The sequence below is a fragment of the Battus philenor genome, unplaced genomic scaffold (assembly GCF_028537555.1).
Source record: "Battus philenor isolate CCGP_79_NKW_IND1 unplaced genomic scaffold, ilBatPhil1.0.hap1 SCAF_25, whole genome shotgun sequence".
Lineage (NCBI taxonomy): Eukaryota > Metazoa > Arthropoda > Insecta > Lepidoptera > Papilionidae > Battus > Battus philenor.
In genome coordinates, this window is record NW_027181688.1 from 11,925,620 (window position 1) to 11,933,119 (window position 7,500).

Sequence of the window (7,500 nt, forward strand, 5' to 3'; positions counted from 1 at the left end):
TCGCGCGACGGTCGATCATGATATATAAATCAAGGATTTCGGATCTCTCTAAAACCGGGCTGGAAATCGGTCATTGTTCGTTTTGCGAAACGATATTTTATAAAAGTGAAGATTTGTATGTGTCTCGTCAAAGAACGTTCCGATGAATCGGACGCGATGCCGCGTCCAAAGTAAATCTGGACGAACGCGAGGCGAGTGTTGAGATATACATTTTCCTCCGTGAACAGATAGAAAAACGAATTCATTTTGTTGTTGCGGTGTGGTGTTGTGTGTGTATTGTAATAAATACGCACGCACGCACGCACGCAAAAAGCTACCTAGGCACCGGCGCGTCACGGCGTTTCGAACGTCCGACGCGTCGCTTGTCACACGTCTATCATATCATCATCACCCTCATATCTCTCGTATGTGCGGTGTTGGTGTGTGTTAGCTCTACTAGCTAGCTCCCTGGTTGATCCTGCCAGTAGTTATATGCTTGTCTCAAAGATTAAGCCATGCATGTCTCAGTGCAAGCCGTATTAAGGCGATACCGCGAATGGCTCAATATATCAGTTTTGGTTCCTTAGATCTTACCTCGGTTACTTGGATAACTGTGGTAATTCTAGAGCTAATACATGCAATCAGAACTCTGACCAGTGATGGGATGAGTGCTTTTATTAGATCAAAACCAATCGACGGAGGGCCTCGCGTCCGAAGTCGTTAATTTTGATGAATCTGGATAACTTTTGCCGATCGCATGGTCCAGCACCGGCGACGCATCTTTCAAATGTCTGCCTTATCAACTTTCGATGGTAGTTTCTGCGACTACCATGGTTGTCACGGGTAACGGGGAATCAGGGTTCGATTCCGGAGAGGGAGCCTGAGAAACGGCTACCACATCCAAGGAAGGCAGCAGGCGCGCAAATTACCCACTCCCGGCACGGGGAGGTAGTGACGAAAAATAACGATACGGGACTCTTACGAGGCCTCGTAATCGGAATGAGTACACTTTAAATATTTTAACGAGGAACAATTGGAGGGCAAGTCTGGTGCCAGCAGCCGCGGTAACTCCAGCTCCAATAGCGTATACTAAAATTGTTGCGGTTAAAAAGCTCGTAGTTGCATTTGTGCGCCGCGCTGTCGGTGCACCGCATCCGCGGTGATACTGACACGTCTGCGGAGCATATCGTCGGTGAGCCGTCGGTAAAACGGCGGTTCAATATCAAAATCCTATCGCGGTGCTCTTCGGTGAGTGTCGAGATGGGCCGACAATTTTACTTTGAACAAATTAGAGTGCTCAAAGCGGGCTCAAAATGCTGCTTGAATATTTCGTGCATGGAATAATAGAATATGATCTCGGTTCTATTTTGTTGGTTTTCAGAACTCCGAGGTAATGATTAATAGGGATAACTGGGGGCATTCGTATTGCGACGTTAGAGGTGAAATTCTTGGATCGTCGCAAGACGAACATCAGCGAAAGCATTTGCCAAAGGTGTTTTCATCAATCAAGAACGAAAGTTAGAGGTTCGAAGGCGATTAGATACCGCCCTAGTTCTAACCGTAAATATGTCATCTAGCGATCCGCCGACGTTACTACGATGGCTCGGCGGGCAGCTTCCGGGAAACCAAAGATTTTGGACTCCGGGGGGAGTATGGTTGCAAAGCTGAAACTTAAAGGAATTGACGGAAGGGCACCACCAGGAGTGGAGCCTGCGGCTTAATTTGACTCAACACGGGAAATCTCACCAGGCCCGGACACCGGAAGGATTGACAGATTAACAGCTCTTTCTTGATTCGGTGGGTGGTGGTGCATGGCCGTTCTTAGTTGGTGGAGCGATTTGTCTGGTTAATTCCGGTAACGAACGAGACTCTAGCCTGCTAAATAGGCGTCGTCATTTAGGTGTGCGCCGCTCCGGTGGCGCAACTCACTGGCGACGTATTAAAATTCTTCTTAGAGGGACCGGCGGCTTCGAGCCGCACGAGATTGAGCAATAACAGGTCTGTGATGCCCTTAGATGTCCTGGGCCGCACGCGCGCTACACTGAAGGAATCAGCATGTTCTCCCTGGCCTAGAGGCCCGGGCAACCCGTTGAAACTCCTTCGTGCTGGGGATTGGGGTTTGCAATTATCCCCCATAAACGAGGAATTCCTAGTAAGCGCGAGTCATAAGCTCGCGTTGATTACGTCCCTGCCCTTTGTACACACCGCCCGTCGCTACTACCGATTGAATGATTTAGTGAGGTCTTCGGACCGACACGCGGTGGCTTCACGGCCGTCGGCGTTGCTGGGAAGTTGACCAAACTTGATCATTTAGAGGAAGTAAAAGTCGTAACAAGGTTTCCGTAGGGGAACCTGCGGAAGGATCATTAACGTGTGTGTATGTGTGCGAGACGCGTGATATGTTCACGAACGTTGTTGCGCCGCTGTTGCTGTTGCTGTTGTTGCTGTTGCGACGACGACGACGACGACGACGACGACGACTTCGTACATACCGTGTTTACACATATATATATGTAATACATCCATAATGATATATATATACGACATATATACATATATATGTACGTACGCGCGCGCGCTGCTGTTCGTATCTAATGCGGACGAGCGCGCGCGCGTGTGCGTGCGTGTGTGTGTGCGTGTTTGTATATATGTATAAAAAATAAAATGTGAAATAATTGTCTCTAGCGTCTATTACGCCTAACGGCGCAGCGGCGACGGCGCCGTGGCGGTGGCCGGTGGCGGTGGTGGCATTCGTCGAAAGTGCTACCGCCGCCGCTGCCTCCGCCGCCGTCGAAGCGGCCGGGTGGCGGAAAAACGCCGAGAGACGAGCGCCGACCGGGGCATACCAAACGGAGCGTTCGAAGCGGTGAAAATCCCCACTGCCTAGCTCAGGCCCTTTATTGTCGGTTGGCGCTATACAAAACGAAATTTAAGCGGTTAGAAAGATGACAATGTCGTGCGTCACGCCAGCTCGTTGGGGGGTGCGCGGGTCGTCGTCGTTCATCATTCTAAAGGATTCGCGTCGGGGCGTTAAGCTTTTTCGGTGCCGTTTCTTTATGAACGCCTCGGCGCACATGAATTCGACCAACTTTCGACGTTAATACATAAAAACGGACAATCAAGTGGCCGACGGCGAGAGCCGTAGGCCGCTACCGTAAGTAATAACAACATTAAGAAAAAACCATTACCCTGGACGGTGGATCACTTGGCTCGCGGGTCGATGAAGAACGCAGTTAACTGCGCGTCATAGTGTGAACTGCAGGACACATTTGAACATCGACATTTCGAACGCACATTGCGGTCCGTGGAGAAATATCCAGGACCACTCCTGTCTGAGGGCCGGCTGTTAAAATATAAAAACCACACTGTTCGGTGTAGAACGCGCGCTACGTGCGCTCGCGCCGGTCGATGCGCGCGGCGGTGACGCGCGACGCGGCGGCGGCGGGTTGGTGGGGGGTGATGAACGAGCTCGCGGACGGTGCGATGGGACGATCTCTAATAAGAGTCTCTCGTCCGCGCCGCCGCGGCTCTCACTCTCTCTCTCTCTCACTATCCGCCGTCGCTGTCGTCGCGCTGCCGCTGCCGCACTACCGCGCGCGGGCGAGCGGGCGCGCGCTCTTTCGAACAATTGACGGTTTCCGTTGAACGTTCTTCGCGACGGACGACGGACGGCGGGGTGCTGCACCCCTCACGTCCGCGTACGCGCGGAGCGCGTTTACGGTCCGTTTAAATATATCGAATTGTATTGAATATGAAACGAGTGTGAAAAGATTACACGCATCGCTAAGACGCGAGTCTTCGTAGTGCGGTCTTCGTCCGAGCTCATCGGTTCGTGTATACGATATAATAAAATATATCGGAAGCACAGACGACGCGTCTCCGACGGATGCGACCGGCAGGCGGTGAATGTTTTCTTGCGCGGCAAGCGTAACGCACACACAAACATATGTAAGTAAACATTACGTGATGTTCATGTGCGCGCGCGCCTAGCCCGATGCGAGAGAGTTCACCGCTCGTCGTCGCTACGCATCCGTATTATGTCGGTGATACGCGTCGTCGTTCCAGTGCGAACGTTATATTATCGTATCGATACGGACCGATACCGAAAGGGCCGGACGATCGATCGCTAACGAAAAGTACTCGCGCTCGCGTATGCGTGTCGAGATTTTCGTTTACGCTCGTATCATCATAATCATCATCGTCATCGTCGTCGTTCATCGCGCAACGCGTGTTGTGTGTGCAGCGTTGCGTTGTGCGTGCGCGCGTCTAGAGACCTCTAAGGACTCGCGACGCGCGCGCCTCGCGCACGCGCACTCGCTCTGCGACGCGCGATGATCGCGACGGTGGGGGTGGTGTACGGTAGGCGGACTCGACGTCCGAAGGGCGTCCCGCGACGACGACCGGCCGCCGTGCGCGCTTGCTTGCTTGCGCGCGCGGTCCGTCGGTTCGTCGTCGTCAAAAATATAATAAGGGACGTCGCGTACGGATATCGCGTCTGCCTCGAATTTTTATCGTTGGCCTCAGATCAGGGAGGATCACCCGCCGAATTTAAGCATATTAGTAAGCGGAGGAAAAGAAACTAACAAGGATTTCCCTAGTAGCGGCGAGCGAACAGGAAAGAGCCCAGCACTGAATCCCGCGATCGTCTCGAGCGCGGGAGATGTGGTGTTCGGGAGGTTCCGCTTTCTCGTCGTCGATACTCCTGTCCAAGTTCGTCTTGAACGGGGCCGTTTTCCCGCAGAGGGTGCCAGGCCCGTAGCGACGGAGGGCGGCGGCGAGAGGGACTCTCCTAAGAGTCGGGTTGCTTGAGAGTGCAGCCCTAAGTGGGTGGTAAACTCCATCTAAGGCTAAATATAACCGCGAGACCGATAGCGAACAAGTACCGTGAGGGAAAGTTGAAAAGAACTTTGAAGAGAGAGTTCAAGAGTACGTGAAACCGTTCAGGGGTAAACCTGCGAAACTCGAATGAACGAACGGAGAGATTCATCGTCATTCCGCGGCGTACGCGCCCGCGCTCTGATGCGACGTCCGGTCCGCCTTTAATCGGGCGCTGTATCGCGTCGCACGGGCCGGTGCGCGTCGACGTCCGCGGAGGGCGTGCACTTCTCTCTCAGTAATGCATCGCGACCCGTTCGGGTGTCGATCTAAGCGCCGCCGACGGGCAGCCCAGCGTTCACTTCGCGCGAGCGGAGTCAGGACGTTGGACCGTTTCGCGGTAGCCGATCGGCCGCCGGACGGTATAATGATAAGAATCGCGCACGCGCTCTCTAAAGGCGCGTCCGGCCCGACGCAAGATAACGTCGTACACGAGGTCCTGCCCGAGCGCGGACCTCGTTGCGGCGCGTCTGTCGTCGCAGCCGTGCTGTCTCGGACCGTGCGCGTCTCTGTCTGCGATGATTCAGTTTCGGGCACTCGCAGGACCCGTCTTGAAACACGGACCAAGGAGTCTAGCATGTGTGCGAGTCATTGAGTATTTGTATAAACTGAAAGGCGCAACGAAAGTGAAGGCGCGCGCTAGCCGCGCGCTCAGGGAGGATGGAGTGTACGTCCTTTGCGATCTGCACTCTCGCACTCCCGAGGCGTCTCGTTTCCAATCCGTGAATGCAGGCGCGCTCTGAGCAGAGATGCTGGGACCCGAAAGATGGTGAACTATGCCTGGTCAGGTCGAAGTCAGGGGAAACCCTGATGGAGGACCGTAGCGATTCTGACGTGCAAATCGATCGTCGGAACTGGGTATAGGGGCGAAAGACTAATCGAACCATCTAGTAGCTGGTTCCGTCCGAAGTTTCCCTCAGGATAGCTGGCGTCGATGAAGAACAGTCTCATCCGGTAAAGCGAATGATTAGAGGCATTGGGGCCGAAACGACCTCAACCTATTCTCAAACTTTAAATGGGTGAGAGCTCCGGCTTACTCGAACGATGAAGCCGGAGATCTGATGACGGTGCCAAGTGGGCCAATTTTGGTAAGCAGAACTGGCGCTGTGGGATGAACCAAACGTAGTGTTAAGGCGCCCAAAAAACGCTCATGGGACACCATGAAAGGCGTTGGTCGCTCATGACAGCAGGACGGTGGCCATGGAAGTCGGAATCCGCTAAGGAGTGTGCAACGACTCACCTGCCGAAGCAACCAGCCCTGAAAATGGATGGCGCTGAAGCGTTTTGCCTATACACTACCGTTACGGGCATATACGGCGAGCGCGTTTCGCGCGCACGCTTTATTAGGCCGTAACGAGTAGGACGAGCGCGGCGGAGAGCGCAGAAGGGTCTGGGCGCGAGCCCGCCTGGAGCCTCCGTCGGTGCAGATCTTGGTGGTAGTAGCAAATACTCCAGCGAGGCCCTGGAGGACTGACGTGGAGAAGGGTTTCGCGTGAACAGTAGTTGCTCGCGAGTCAGTCGATCCTAAGCTCAAGGAGAGATCTTATGTCGATGCGGCGTGTTTATTTTTATTTTTTTTGAAAAAAAAAATTTAAGAACTAAATAACGCCCTTTGAGCGAAAGGGAATCCGGTTCCTATTCCGGAACCCGGCAACGGAACCGTTTCAATAATCGTTCCCTCGTTTCAAAGCGAGTGTTCGACGGGGTAACCCGAAGTGGCCTGAAGACGCCGCCGAGGGGTCCGGGAAGAGTTTTCTTTTCTGCCTGAGCGTTCGAGTTCCATGGAATCCTATAGAAGGGAGATATGGTTCGGAACGCGAAGAGCACCGCATTTGCGGCGGTGTCCGGATACTCTCTGCGGACCTTGAAAATTCAGGTGAGGGATGTACGTGGAGATGTCGCGCCGGTTCGTACCCATATCCGCAGCAGGTCTCCAAGGTGAAGAGCCTCTAGTCGATAGAATAATGTAGGTAAGGGAAGTCGGCAAATTGGATCCGTAACTTCGGAATAAGGATTGGCTCTGAGGACCGGGGCGTGTCGGGTTTGGACGGGAAGCGGATGCGGCCGGTGCCGGGCCTGGTCGATGCTCGTTCTTCGTTACACGTGCGCGTTTCGCTTCGGCGTGCGCGCGCGCGTTCGTGGGCGCGGGCTGAATCCGGACCCGCGTTCCGGCCTTCCGCGGATCTTCCTAGCCGTAAGGGCGGGTCGGTTTCGTTTCGTGCGCGATCGGCTCGTTCCTGTACGACCGCCGTTCAACGGTCAGCTCAGAACTGGCACGGACAAGGGGAATCCGACTGTCTAATTAAAACAAAGCATTGCGATGGCCCTCGCGGGTGTTGACGCAATGTGATTTCTGCCCAGTGCTCTGAATGTCAACGTGAAGAAATTCAAGCAAGCGCGGGTAAACGGCGGGAGTAACTATGACTCTCTTAACCGGTGACCGAAGGCCGCCGCCTTCACCGCCGGGGCCCTAACGGGCGGGGACGACATTTTTGCTCCTAGCTCACGATACATGGGACGGTAGCGATCGACGCTCGACGGCCGGCCTCCGATCGCTAGTATAACGACCCGTATCGGAGCTAGCAAGGGGTTTCGGGCGTCCGTTTTCCGGTTGGCGGACGTTTCGTCTCTCAACTCCTATCCGGG

General features: G+C 54.1%; 2 non-coding genes and 1 pseudogene across 2 annotated transcripts; all 3 read left to right on the forward strand.

Moving 5' to 3' along the window:
* Window positions 1-444: 444 nt before the first annotated feature.
* LOC137925059 (small subunit ribosomal RNA) lies at window positions 445-2,348 on the forward strand. The gene has a single exon (XR_011107641.1). It is a non-coding gene; the product is annotated as a small subunit ribosomal RNA (ribosomal RNA).
* An 816-nt stretch (window positions 2,349-3,164) lies between these two features.
* On the forward strand, window positions 3,165-3,321 carry LOC137925074 (5.8S ribosomal RNA). Its single transcript, XR_011107653.1, has one exon. It is a non-coding gene; the product is annotated as a 5.8S ribosomal RNA (ribosomal RNA).
* A 1,173-nt stretch (window positions 3,322-4,494) lies between these two features.
* The window catches only part of LOC137925069 (large subunit ribosomal RNA), a 4,899-nt pseudogene continuing 1,893 nt past the window's right edge, over window positions 4,495-7,500 (forward strand).